General features: G+C 42.1%; 1 long non-coding RNA gene across 1 annotated transcript; it reads right to left on the minus strand.

Annotated features, from left to right (window-relative positions):
* Window positions 1-7,205: 7,205 nt before the first annotated feature.
* On the minus strand, window positions 7,206-9,230 carry LOC123730978 (uncharacterized). The gene is made up of 2 exons (XR_006762481.2): window positions 8,165-9,230; window positions 7,206-8,046 (listed from the first exon to the last, which is right to left on the minus strand). It is a non-coding gene; the product is annotated as an uncharacterized LOC123730978 (long non-coding RNA).
* Between the last annotated feature and the right edge of the window lie 5,580 nt (window positions 9,231-14,810).

Raw genomic sequence — 14,810 nt, forward strand, 5'->3', positions numbered from 1 at the left:
ATGGGATACCCGCCATTACGGCTCCATCAACATGAAAAACACTGACACGGGATTCTCCATTGCGGCTCAAGCCATTAAGGAGAACGCTGTCCTGTGGACTGTCAAGGAGTCATCAGACAGGACTAACATAATGACGACTTAAAACGTTAACCTTGCCTTTAAGAGCCGGTCAAAAGCAACAATAAAACCGACTTAATGGGCTGGCTATCCTGCTCCACGCTGACTACAAAGAGTAGTCACTGTCTGGCCATGCTAGAATGGACGGAGGAACTACGGCATCAGAAACAACTGACTTGAACTAGCTACCTTTACTGGACTTTCTCAGATCAGAGTCATATTCATTAGGGTCACGTAGCGTTTCTTATTATTAGACAAGTTCATGTAGTTCTTCCCCAGTTTCGGCTCATTTTCTTCGGTTTCCAAGAGAATAGGATCCTGATCTGACACACCTGATTTAACCCCTTCTTTTTGGCACTAAACAGTCTCCATATATACTTCCATTCATTTATGTTCAACTGGTACCGGGGACATTCAGACGGTACCGGGGACCTTCAGACGGTACCGGGGACCTTCAGACGGTACGGTACCGGGGACATTCAGACGGTACCGGGGACATTCAGACGGTACCGGGGACATTCAGACGGTACGGTACCGGGGACCTTCAGACGGTACCGGGGACCTTCAGACGGTACCGGGGACCTTCAGACGGTACCGGGGACATTCAGACGGTACGGTACCGGGGACATTCAGACGGTACGGTACCGGGGACCTTCAGACGGTACCGGGGACATTCAGACGGTACGGTACCGGGGACATTCAGACGGTACCGGGGACCTTCAGACGGTACCGGGGACATTCAGACGGTACCGGGGACATTCAGACGGTACCGGGGACCTTCAGACGGTACCGGGGGCCTTCAGACGGTACCGGGGACCTTCAGACGGTACCGGGGACCTTCAGACGGTACCGGGGACCTTCAGACGGTACCGGGGACATTCAGACGGTACCGGGGACCTTCAGATGAGTCTTGTGAGGCCTGTGGGCATCCTAGAGCAACAAAAAAAAACATGTTCATGAGAGTCATCTTTTCATAGAGGGGTCATAATAGTTTGTAGGCCAAACTGTTCGGACGTTACAGACGGTTTTGTGAAAAGACAGATTTTTGGGATGTCTCATGGTCTGACCAACACCGCTCTAGCTCTGTCACCTTTCACTTTGAGAGAAGGTTGGACAATCAGGATGCAACCTGAGAAATATATACAAGCCAATCTACTTCTACCATCACCTCCAGACTCCAGGTACACAAAACACCAGAGTTGTGGACACGAGTCACATGACTTGGACCCGAGTCTGACTGGAGTTACACATTTAATGACTTGAGACTCAACATGATAGAAAATTAAACAACTTGAGACTTGGAGCTTCAAGACTCGGGACTCGACTTTGACTTGAGACTGATGACCTGAACTTATCTGGACAGGTTTGGTAATGTTTTGTCACTCATTTTGTGGCACAGCGTCTGCGTGGATTACTCTTCACACAGCCAGAGAAAGTAGCCGCAGCAAAGCCTTTGCAAAAAAAACCTGCAACAGATTGGCTAGGGAAACGCACACTCGGCACTCTGATTGGACCAGCAAACTGTCAATCAACACAGGTCCAAAAAATGTGTGATCAAGAATATGAACGGGTTACTTTGCAAGCTCATCAGCAAATCGGGCAACAATTACTAGCATAGGCCTACTGGTATTTTGGTATGTAACAATTGCTTGAAACTGATCATTTACTTATGAAGCTTGCATTTGGAATTTGTTTGAAATGAATTATTACTTTGGCGAAGACACACCACAGGCATGGCTCTTCACTTGCGCTCTCCAAACTCCAGCCGGGGGACAATATTTTATTTTCTTGATGAAATGTTTGCTCTTGCTTTCACACATTTAAATGCACAGGCCCTATGTGGTAAATCTATTTTCCATCTAATACTATAATAATAGCTGGCGTTTCAACATGCCATCCCCGTACCATTCATTGCAACACGCAGACATTTCTGTTTCATAGGCCTACGATACAGTTTCATTTAGCCAACCATTTCTCACATGCTGAGTGGGCGCGATGTTTATTCGCGCACATGAATGTTCACAAGACTCATGCGGTAGAAGTTCTGTTTATTTAATTAAATGTATGGTTTCCTTTGTTCACATTTTCTGGGTTATGTCAGAGTTCCGTGTGTCTGTGTCCTATGTCTGTCATTCTGGTTGTGTGTAATAGGTTAGAGTGCGCCTCAGTGCGCATAGAAATAGGCTATGTGGCCTGCGCTTCACGCTTTGGAGTCATAACGTTGAATAAGAGAAAATGATTGTTCCATCTATGTATGGTATTGAAATACCATTAATAATCATTAAGTCTGATTAAGACTGATGTACCAATGGATGTGTAAATTGCCTTTTACATTGTAAAACCAGTTTATTGGTTGTAATTGCCAATTGGGTAATTGCATGGTCCTGGGGGCCAAGTGCTGATATTATGTAGGCCTACCTGTTTGAGCTGCTGTTAGACACAGATTCGATTTTGTTTCTCAAGGGGAACCTGTACAGTCTTGCCCTCTACCTGTGTCCGTTCAGATAGGACAGGGATCGGTGACCCTGCACCTGGACGGTTGAGCTAACGTGCACCAATGACATAAGTAAGAAGAACATTTCCCAGGACATAGACATGTCTTATACGGACATGTACATCAGAACATGTACTATGAGAACAAGAGTATTTGCAGAGTTGCTATTTAAACAAGTGGAAGTCCTAAGACTAGGTATGCAATTTTCTTGACAAAGTTTCCAATAATCTGACTATTACTCAATCATGTCAAACAAAGGCTCTCATCAGCACCATAAGCACTTTGAAGGACAAAAGGCTTATAACATTTCTGATAAACTTTGTCATCAACACCATCAAACACACCATCAAACACAGGGAATGCATGGTTCTGTTCACAGAAATGATCAGTATGCAACTTGTCCAGCAATAAGTATACAATAATGTCAGCCACAATGATCTTAATTATTTTACTGCAAACTAACAGTCCCCCACTGCACTACGTGCCATCCATCTACCCAGCTGGTAGAGGAAATGGCTTTCTGCACTGACCAGTAAAATCACTCATGGGAAAATGCTTTTGTCGGTCCATACGCCGCAATCGTGAGGTCTCTCAGTGATGGCCTATAGCAAATTGGTGTTTTTTGCCAAGGGACTTAGTAATGTTCTTGAAGGTGTTCCTCCTGCTCCACATATGTAATAAAGGACCGATTATTTTTCTCCATTGGTTTGGCTCATTTCTTGAAACAGAAATTACATTCTCAAAACTACATGGACAAACCTCCAAACCACTTGGCAATTGTTCACAACAGGATTGAATTTCTCATTCATTTCATCAAATTGCAAATGTCTAAGTACATGTCTCAATGTCTCAGTACATCTTTGCAAATGATTAAGTACATGTAGCCTACATTTAGCACAATTTCCAAGTGAATAGATCTTATCTAAACTGATTGTTGATTCTCAGTCTAATGGTTTTTCGCTCCAAAACGTGTCAGCGTCATTTCATTGTATAAGTCATCACACGCACAATAGTCTGTTCAATTGTCAAAATTAGTCAAGAACATAATACCATGAATACCATATATGAATCCCTTGGAACATTTGATACATTTATTACAGCAATTGACAGTCAGGTGAAACTAGAACTTGACTAACGAAGGAGGAGTTTCACACATCTCAGATGACCAATCAAACAGTATGTTTAGTTACCTGACAGGTGCTGTCCATGACTGTGAATGCTGCCAAACATGTATGTAAAGAGCTTGACCATGCAGGACCAGTACAATTTCTGAACATGGAGGCACCTGGCCAAGTAAATGAACAAGGGCAACTGCCTGCTCGAGGAAGAGGAGGAGGAGGAGGAGTAAGGGTGCGTGGTGGTGGAATAGGGGGAAGAGGCCGAGGAGCACGAAGACACCATGCTGTCCCGGATGAAATTCGGGCCACAATTATAGACCATGTCATCAACCATGGCCTCACAATGGCGGAGGCAGGTCGCCGAGTGCAGCCTAATGTGCCTCGCTCAACAGTCTCCTCCATCATCCAAACCTTTCGCAGGGAAACAGGTATGTAGTCAGTCAATGATGGAATTATATGTTGTATAGGACAGGACACTGTGCATAGAGCAAGAAATATATTTATTTACACATTTACCTATTCATTTAGTGTGTGTGTGTGTGTGATAGGCCTACAGTAATATCTTACCTCAATGGGATGTTATGATACTAAAAATGACAAGAAAAACATTGGAGAAAATAGACTATGGAATAGTTTATTTTCTACAGTATTGATGATACAGTTTACAGTAGTATTCCAGTCACTGTGCAGTGATGCATTACAATTGTGGTAAAGTTACTGTAAGTAGAACAACAATACAATTACATAGGCAACTGATTCTGTAAGGAATACATAAGGTATACATTACGAATGGAGTGTTGTCCTTTGACTTCTATATCTAGGATTGGACGACAACCTTGCACGGGTGGCAGAGGAAAACTTCTCAATGAACAACAAGAACAAGAGATCTGTAACATGGTGATGGCAAATAATGCCATCACATTGAGACAGATCCACGCTGCAATCCTACAAGACAATGCCATATTCCAAAATGTCAACTCTATAAGCAACTCCACAATAAACCGGATATTGAAGAAGCATCAGATGACAATGAAGCAAATTTACAGGGTACCATTTGAGAGGAACTCTGATAGAGTGAAAGAGCTGCGGTACCAGTATGTACATGTAAGTCAGTTACTGGTTGTCCATCATTATAACCTTTTTACAATTAAGCAGTGGTTCCCAAACTTTTTTGGCTTCAGTACCCACTTTACCTGATTTGTGTATCCAGGTAATCCAGGTATGGAAGTATTTGATTTATCCGACTTCAACATTTCGCCTAAAAACTGCAGCTTACTGTATGATGCAATTATCATTATAATCCTTATTTTGAAGAATACAATAAGAAAAGGGGTCAAAGAGCTGCAATTAGTGCCTCCCATGTAAATCTATCTAATACTGTGGGTTTTACTGTAACATTTCAGTAAGTCTAGTCATTGATGATTTCCCCCCTCCCCTTTCTGTCAAATACCCCCTGTAGTACCTCTGCATAGGGGTACATGTACCCCAGGTTTGGAACCACTGGAGTAGTGGCCAGTAGTATATTGAACTTGTGGAGAACATAGAACATTCCTATGTAATTGTCTGTAACTGTAGTGTATGACTCTTCTGTATGACTGATTTGATGTTTTCTTTTTTTACTCTATTGTAGAGAATAATGGCATTGGAAGGAAACGAGACCCATCACATCCTCGTGTTTGTGGATGAAGCTGGCTTCAACCTGGCCAAGGGCCGAAGACGTGGCCGTAATATTATTGGCCACCGGGCCACGGCGGATGTCCCAGGCCAGCGAGGGGGCAATATAACTATGTGTGCTGCCATATCTGAGAATGGTGTGGCCACTCACATCCCCAGTCTTGGCCCATACAATACACAGAAGCTCCTCATCTTCTTGGACCGCCTTCATTTTGATTTGATCCCTGAAAATGAGAGAGGTCTCGTAGGGCCTCACCTACCACAATATGTCATTGTATGGGACAATGTGAATTTCCACCGTGGCCCGCTCATCAGGGCCTGGTTCACTACTCATCCAAGGATGGTCATGGTGTTCCTACCACCTTACTCTCCTTTCCTCAATCCTATTGAGGAGTATTTCTCCGCTTGGAGGTGGAGAGTGTATGAGCATCGGGCTCAAGATCAGAGGTCCCTGCTCCATGCAATGGACGCTGCGTGTGAGGTTATTACAGGAGATCAGTGTAGGGGATGGTTGCGACATGCACGCCGTTTCTTCCCTCGTTGCATCGCAAGGGAGAATATACGCTGTGATGTAGACGAGAATCTGTGGCCAGACAGACAGCAGCGTGTGGATGGCCAGGAGGGTGAGGATGGTGGCCAGGAGAGGGAGGGTGAGGACAGCGACCAGTGAAGAACTGTTAGTTGTGAAACTCCAGCTTTATTTACAGCACTGTAGGCTGCATATCATTTATTGTTTTTTGTTTGTGTGTTTATATTACAGTATATTATGCTGTATACATTTTCTTTTTACTCTGATGTATGGAAGTTACTTTATGTGTGTGAATGATAATGGTTACAATTTCCTTGGCAGTATGAGTGCAATGTGTGATGTCAAACCTTGGAGGCTACTCTTACCCTAAAATCCTATTTCTTTTTTTCAGTTTTATACACAATTGTATTCTGTTAGCTGGACAAAAAACAGTACAGTAACCATTGTCAATGAAGGACTGGGCTAAGACTGAAAGGTGGACATGAGGGATATTTCAATGGTCCGCTGCCATAGTGACAAAACATCTAAACATTTTGACTTGCAGTGCTTACACAATGCCAAAGGGACGAAGCATTTTGGGGGCACTGACTGTTTAAATGAGAAGGAAATGTAGTTTTGGTTAAAGCACCAAGTGTTGAGAACGTCTGGTCTGTTTCAAGAAATGAGCCAAAGCAATTGAGAAGGATCTTTGCCATTTTCGTGGCACTGACTCTTTATATGGGAAAGGAATTTAGTTCTGAAGCATGAGTGAACAGTTTTAGGAGAGATATGAGCTTTTGCAAGTGAGCTATAGTGTTGTGCTGAACTGTAAGACTGTTTTGCCAAATGATCTTAGAGTTTTGAGAATGTAATTTCTGTTTCAAGAAATGAGCCAAACCAATGGAGAAAAACTGTAAATTCCATCTACAACCATCTTGAGCACAGACCGATCAATCTAAACGTAGTGGAGGGATAAAAGCTATGCTCAATTCTCATATGAGATATCAATGACTGGCTGTTTCTGGGCAACGCTTGACAACAAATTCCCCGTAACATACATTTATCTAGTTAAGAACTGTTGTCCTTAACTCTATTACACTAGGGGCCTCTTGTTCAGGACATATCATTGTCCAAATCTGAGGGCAAGAAAAGGCAAACACCCCAAATCACATAAAACAATATCACAGAGTTTGAAACATTTCACTACCCATGAAAGAATCCACTTACTGGTTTCGCTGTCATTCTCTGGCAGTTTTCTGCAGACTTCAAGAGGCAACGCATATCATGGTCATAGTCAGGGATTTTGCCAGTTTAATGACTTTAGGCTTCAATACAGTGTCCCACTTTTCAAGGAGTTTAGAGGACGTTTCATCATTGAACATCAGCAAAAAGTCCCGATTCAACTAAAACAAAGTGGAGCATTTCAACTTCATGTTCTCAATGACACAACACATGTTCTCAATCAGATAACTAGTCTTTACTTCTGATTCCAACACATACTACATCACTATCCAATCCTTTGATGTCCAGAAACCTGGGAAAGACTGAGGACATCTGTGCTTCTGTCTGGACTATAAACTAGCTCCTGACGATACTGGAACACCTCCATCTTCTGATAGACTTGTTTTTCATCAGCCGAGTGGACAGGGAATGACATGGCCTCCTTGCAAGCATCACCAACAAGCTGGTGGGCCAGGTCTTCCTCCTATGGGTTGGGCCTTCCGACTGGGGTGGAATCTCTTCTTGATGGTTCGACGCGAGGTCAAGTGTCAAAATATTAAAGCAATACGAAGGAAAGAGGGTGACAATTCCAAGAGCATAACGTTCTCTCTGTTGGCGAGTGGGAAGTCTCCTGCTCAAAAACAGTAAAGCATACACACGCCAAATATGTTTAACGAAAGTTGTACTGGATTTTTCTACAGTCTCATAATGATACCAAATAACATTCATGTATAGTTTGATTGTTTTGATCCACTGTGTGTGGCCGGATTGGCTAAGGAGAAGCTTATCGTTGCAGGATTGTGGCTGACTAAGATGGCAATCAACTCTCTTCTGTGGTCCAATGTTTTGGTTGTCTGGTACTCTTCTAATACATCTTGCCCACCAGGTCTACTAGTCAGGGCGTCTCGGACCATCTATTAAGACAAGAGAAAAAAGTTGAACAATTTTGGGTTGGTTTATGCTGTCGGAATGTCCATGAAAAGCAAACATAGAAATGGGATTATCAACATGCAATATCAGTTGTCATTATACCTCTTTCGCTGCTGTGGAGTCGATGGCCTCATCTCTTAAGGTTGTCCTGGCTTTTTTAGACGGCCTTTCTAGAGATCTCAGGTCTAAATAACGTTAGAAGGATAATGTGTCTGTGGAGGAACTAGGTGTATAACAGCCTGCAGGAGAAAAGACTGAGCACAAACCGATCAAAGCAATCAATCTATACATTCATGTTATTTCATATCATTATGAGAGACTGTAGATCTTTGAGGCCAATCCAGACCTGTGCCTCACAATCAGGTCCAGCAGGACATCCTCCTCAGTTTAGGAATCATTAAAACAATTATATTTGTGCTGCAGAGGGCAGTCCAAACCTATTTTGTACTACAAAAAAGATAGACCAATCAGAATACATAGAGATAAGCCACCTAGGGGGCAACAGAATGGGTCTGACCCAAATCAAGCCCAAGGGTTCAATTAAGAATATACATCAGACAGTTCATATATTCTCCTTGATAGATAAAATCTCCATAAGAGAAAACTGGCTGCAACTTCATGAACTTCTTGTATTTTTGGTATTGGACCTCCACCAACATGTTACACTGCATTCCTGCAAAACGCAATTACACACAAAATCATATTTAAGTAAAATTTGGTGGCAAACATTTGATGGTGTAGCTGTACATACAGTTGAAATCGGAAGTTCACATATACTTATGTTGAAGTCATTAAAACTAGTTTCTCAACCACTCCACAAATTTCTTGTTACCAAACTATAGTTTTGGCAAGTCAGTTAGGACATCTACTTTGTGCATGACACAAGTTATTTTTCCAACAATTGTTTACAGACAGATTATTTCACCTATAATTCACTATCACAATTCCAGTGGGTCAGAAGTTTACATGCACTAAGTTGACTGTGCCTTTAAACAGCTTGGAAAATTCCAGAAAATGATGTCATGGCTTTAGAAGCTTCTGATAGGCTAATTAACATCATTTGAGCCAATTGGAGGTGTATCTGTGGATGTATTTCAAGGCCTACCTTCAAACTCAGTGCCTCTTTGCTTGACATCATGGGGAACTCAAAAGATATCAGCCAAGACTTCAGAAAAAAAAATGTAGACCTCCACAAGTCTGGTTCATCCTTGGGAGCAACTTCCAAACGCCTGAAAGTACCACGTTCATCTGATACCAATAATATATCGCAAGTATAAATACCATGGGACCACGCAGCCGTCATACCGCTCAGGAAGGAGACGCGTTCTGTCTCCTAGAGATGAACGTACTTTGGTGCGAAAAGTGCAAATCAATCCCAGAACAACAGCAAAGGACCTTGTGAAGATGCTGGAGGAAACAGGTACAAAAGTATCTATATCCACATTAAAACGAGTCCTATATCATCATAACCTGAAAGGCCGCTCAGATCCAAAACCGCCATAAAAAAAACAGACTACGGTTTGCAACTGCACATGGGGACAAAGATCGTACTGTTTGGACATAATGACCATCATTATGTTTGGAGGAAAAAGGGGGAGGCTTGCAAGCCAAAGAACACCATCCCAACCGTGAAGCATGGGGTGGCAGCATCATGTTGTGGGGGTGCTTTGCTGCAGGAGGGACTGGTGCACTTCACAAAATAGATGGCGTCATGACGAAGGAAAATTGTGTGGATATATTGAAGCAACATCTCAAGACATCAGTCAGGAAGGTAAAGCTTGGTCGCAAATGGGTCTTCCAAATGGACAATGACCCCAAGCTTACTTCCAAAGTTGTGGCAAAATGGCTTAAGGACAACAAAGTCAAGGTATTGGAGTGGCCATCACAAAGCCCTGACCTCAATCCTACAGAAAATTTGTGGGCAGAACTGAAAAAGCTTGTGCGAGCAACGAGGCCTACAAACCTGACTCAGTTACACCAGCTCTGTCAGGAGGAATGGGCCAAAATTCACCCAACTTATTGTGGGAAGCTTGTGGAAGGCTTCCCAAAACATTTGACCCAAGTTAAACAATTTAAAGGCAATGCTACCAAATACTAATTGAGTGTATGTAAACTTCTGACCCACTGGGAATGTGATGAAAGAAATAAAAGCTGAAATAAATCACTACTATTATTCTGACATTTCACATTCTTAAAATAAAGTGGTGATCATAACTGACCTAAGACAGGGAATTGTTACTGGGATTAAATCTCAGGAATTGTGAAAAACTGAGTTTAAATGTATTTGGCTAAGGTGTATGTAAACTTTCGACTTCAACTCTATAGAAGAAACAACCTCTCCCTCAATGTGATCAAGACAAAGGAGATGATTGTGGACTACAGGAAAAGGAGGACGAGCACGCCCCCATACTCAGACGGGGCTGTAGTGGAGCAGGTTGAGAGCTTCAAGTTCCTTAGTGTCCACATCACCAACAAACTATAATGGTCCAAGCACACCAAGACAGTCGTGAAGAGGGCACAACAAAACCTCTTCCCCCTCAGGAGACTGAAAAGATTTGTCATGGGTTCTCAGATCCTCAAAAGGTTCTACAGCTGCACCACCGAGAGCAAACTGACAGGTTGCATCACCGCCTTGTATGGCAAGTGCTCGGCATTAGACCTTAAGGCGCTACAGAGGGTAGTGCGTACGGCCCAGTACATCACTGGGGCCAAGCTTCCTGGCATCCAGGACCTCTATACCAGGCGGTGTCAGAGGAAGGCCCTAAAAATTGTCAAAGACTCCAGCCGCCCTAGTCATAGACTGTTCTCTCTGCTACCGCACGGCAAGCGGTACCCAGAGCGCCAAGTCTAGGTCCGAGAGGCTTCTAAACAACTTCTAACCCTAAGCCATAGGACTCCTGAACCTATAATCAAATGGCTACCAGACTATTTGCACACACACTTTTACACTGCTGCTACTCTTATTATCTATGCATAGTCACTTTAACTACCTCCATGTACATATTATGTGCCCCCGCATTGACTCTACATATAGCCTTGCTATTGTTATTATACTGCTGCTTTAATTATTTGTTACTTTTATTTCTTAAACTGCATTGTTGGTTAAGGGCTTGTAAGTAAGCATTTCACTGTATGGTCTACACCTGTTGTATTCAGCGCATGTGACAAATAACATTTGATTTGTTACACAAAATGCCCCCTTAAACCCTTTCCCCTTTGTCTTCCCCGCAGTGGATCAACCATTTGTTCCAAATGCCATTTTAATGATGTAACAGGTGTCTGCCTGCCTGCGGATCTGGGGCTTGTCAAGGCAATATTCCAGTGAAATCAAACCAGCTAGCTACAAACAGTAACCACCACCACTCAAATCTATAGGAAAGAAACTGGCCAATACATGTCAAGCCGTATTGGCTTGAACACAATATCTGATCTGTGATTAACAACAAGCACACAACATAGACATGTTTAACCAAAATGTCAAGAGGACAACCCTATCACGTCTGACCACGAACAGTAGCTCGCTAACGTTAGCGCTAAATTACAATATGCTGAGGTCGGTATTGTAGTTAGATAACTAACTAGCTAGCTATATGGCTAACAATATTTAGCCAGACAAACATTCTTAGTTATATGCGTTTTGAAGAACAAATTAGTAGATATTAGCCATTGTCAGGTCGCGTCAATTCGAATATGGTATCAGAACAAAATAGTCAGCACATAGTAACTTCTGATTTCTTTGTACTTTAATTAATGCAAACACTTGAACGGTAAATATGTGGTTCGTATATACGGGCTCCCTGAAACACCATGCAGGGCAGACAGAGAACTGGAATGACATCACAAGTTCTTCTTTAAATACTGGACAGACTTAGTTCCCTCTCTTTGAGGGCCTGTCATAGTAGAGGCTAGAATATGGTTTAGACTTATTCCAGCCTATCGTTGGCGTGGCGGTTGGTCCCAACCTCTAGACGCACTCCAGCTTCCTGGCGGATGTCGCAACTTGTGACTGCACAATGCACAGTTCTCTAAAACCCTTACACCCCCCCCCGCATATACCTTTCACCCATATCCTGTTATTGCTATTATTCTACAGACAATCCTGTTTCTACAGCATCAGCATTCTTTCCACATGACCCACCATCACATGAGCCACTTCCTCTTAACATATAGCAGTACTCAATTATCTTATAGTTAATAAACTTATCATTATAGCATCTGTGTTATATTATATAGGTTATGCAAACAAATGTTTATATTATATAGGATATGCACACAAATAGTTGGTCAAACCCTAACACCATGTTGTTACCTTCCCTTCCTGGCTAGTTACATGCTGCACCAAGTCAGGCTCAAATTGATCACACTAGGTCACACCCCAGTTAACACCACGCACCTGCTGCACCACTAATGTTTAAGTTAGTTGGCCTCGTAAACTCAACACGCACATGATTGAAATCAACTAACGATACAGCCCAACTCTGATCCTTCTGGATTTTGATTAATTTTCTCAAATCGAATAGTTTGCTAGTTTTAATCTAGCGCTAACTAACCACGTTAGCTAGCAACTTTCTAAATCTAAACTTCGCAGATGTAACGTTAGCTACAAAGATCTCGACCATTCACTTAGCCGATGTAATAAGTTAGCTGGTGGCCAACTTGTTATATTTTTTACACATTACTTAGCTTTCAATGCTTCGCAATTCCAGTTACCTTCTACAGTTGGCAATTAGATGAAAGGGAAGTTTCAAGTGAAAAGTGGAAGTTAAATCAACACTACTCAACATCACCACCCAACCTCTGTACAGTACAGTAACTCTCACCTGGGAGGCATTATGCTTGTCCTTCCCATCATAACTATTTCATTAACATTATTATTCTCTTGGCAGAATATTATATTCACAAATGTAAATGGGGTGGAAAAATTCCTTACTTTGTAGTTTTTTTAATTGAACTGTTACAATTTTATAAATCCCTCAAACTTGTGAAACTTCAAAAGTAGGAAAAAGTATTATAAGTCATGTCTATGAATGTCTGTTAATGTCTCATTGCCTTGTCACATATTAATGATGTCCTGAATTATATTTTTAAAAATGGGGGGGGGGTTGCCTGGTGTTCTATTATTGAATTTTTTTCATTGTATTTACAGGAATGTCCCTGTATTGATGTGTAATATTGTTATTGTTGTTGGAGAAAAAAACTCACCTGGGAGTTATATTAGCACAGAGGGTGTAAAAACAACTCTTAAGTCAACACCTCTTAACACGAAAAATGTAACACCAAGAAAATGAACACCTGTTATCACTGGCCAATTTGCTGTGTATTTGTATATTTTGTATGATATGGGTCTATCACTATTGGATCACCAAGACCTGTAAATAAGTCTACTCTGAGCACATCAACCTGCCTTGCCTTCTGCTGATGTCATGCCCTTACGATTGCTACATGTCCCTATTTAAAAATGACAGACTAATCAAAATGCGTTGTAGACAAAATAATGAAAAGGGTTGTCTGGTACCCTCAATAGACAAAGATGTGTAGTTTTACAAGTCGTTGCATGTCTAGATTTTTTTTAAACTTGACTTGAAACTTGTGACTCGGCTTGACTTGCTCTTAGAATGCATGACTTGGACTTGACCCGTTCTATTTGGGACTCGACTTGAGACTCGGACCTTGTGACTCGGTCCCTGCAAAACAAACACACACACACACACAAAATACTGTTATCTGTAGACTACACAACACGTAGACTACAGATAACAGTATTGTGGCCTATGCTTGTCTCCCTACCGTACAGGTGTGTGTGTTGACCTAGTGCTGTGATTCATGGGTAATGTAGAGCAATACTGTAAAGTACTAGAGAAAACATACCAGGTCGACGAATGGTGAAAAGACGCGGTAGACATCCTCCTATCACCACTGACCAGAATATCGGACGTAATTATTTTAAACCAGAATATCGGACGTAATTCTTTTAAACATTTCCGGGTGTTTCAACATGTAGACATCTAGCAGGTGATCTACGGCGCATTGTCAACATTCATTATGGTGTGTCTTGTCTACTGCTATGATTCAGTGGTAATGTAGAGCACCACAGTAGGTAAGTCAGGTGACGTAAATAGGTGCTAGCTAGGAGTTACCTGTGCCCCCTCATCTTACAGCTTCTTGCAGGACTCAGGGAAGACGTCGCTGGCGATGAGGTTAGGCTAACTATTAACAGCGCTGGTTAACATACACTAAGTGTACAAAACATTTAAATCACCTTCCTAATATTGAGTGCCCCCCCCTGCCCTCAGAACAGCCTCAATATGTCGGGGTATGGACTAAAAGGTATCAAACGCATTCCACAGGGATGCTGGCTAATGTTCCCTCTATTTTTTTTGCCACTAAGCACAAGGTCTGCTGAGTGCAAACTTTAACTTTGTGAAAATTCTGTGCACACTGAGGTTGTACCCGCTTTAAGTTAAAGTTATAAGTGGCCATTTCATCATAATGTAGGCCTATCAGAGGGGCCTACCATTAAAAACAATGGAGAAAATGCATCCCATAATAGTTTAACATGGAAATATCATTCAGTCTACAGTAGCAGCCAAAGTGTGGTGTTCAATGTTGGCCTACATTCAGTGAGACTTCATGGAAAAATATGCAGGGCTTGACATTAACCTGTTTATCCACTTGTCCTTCAGACAAGGTGACTGAAAATGTGTTGTTTGATGCTAGAAACCACTTTAGAAAACAAAGTTAATTATTA

Source organism: Salmo salar, chromosome 27 (genome assembly GCF_965601325.2).
Source record: "Salmo salar chromosome 27, fSalSal1, whole genome shotgun sequence".
Lineage (NCBI taxonomy): Eukaryota > Metazoa > Chordata > Actinopteri > Salmoniformes > Salmonidae > Salmo > Salmo salar.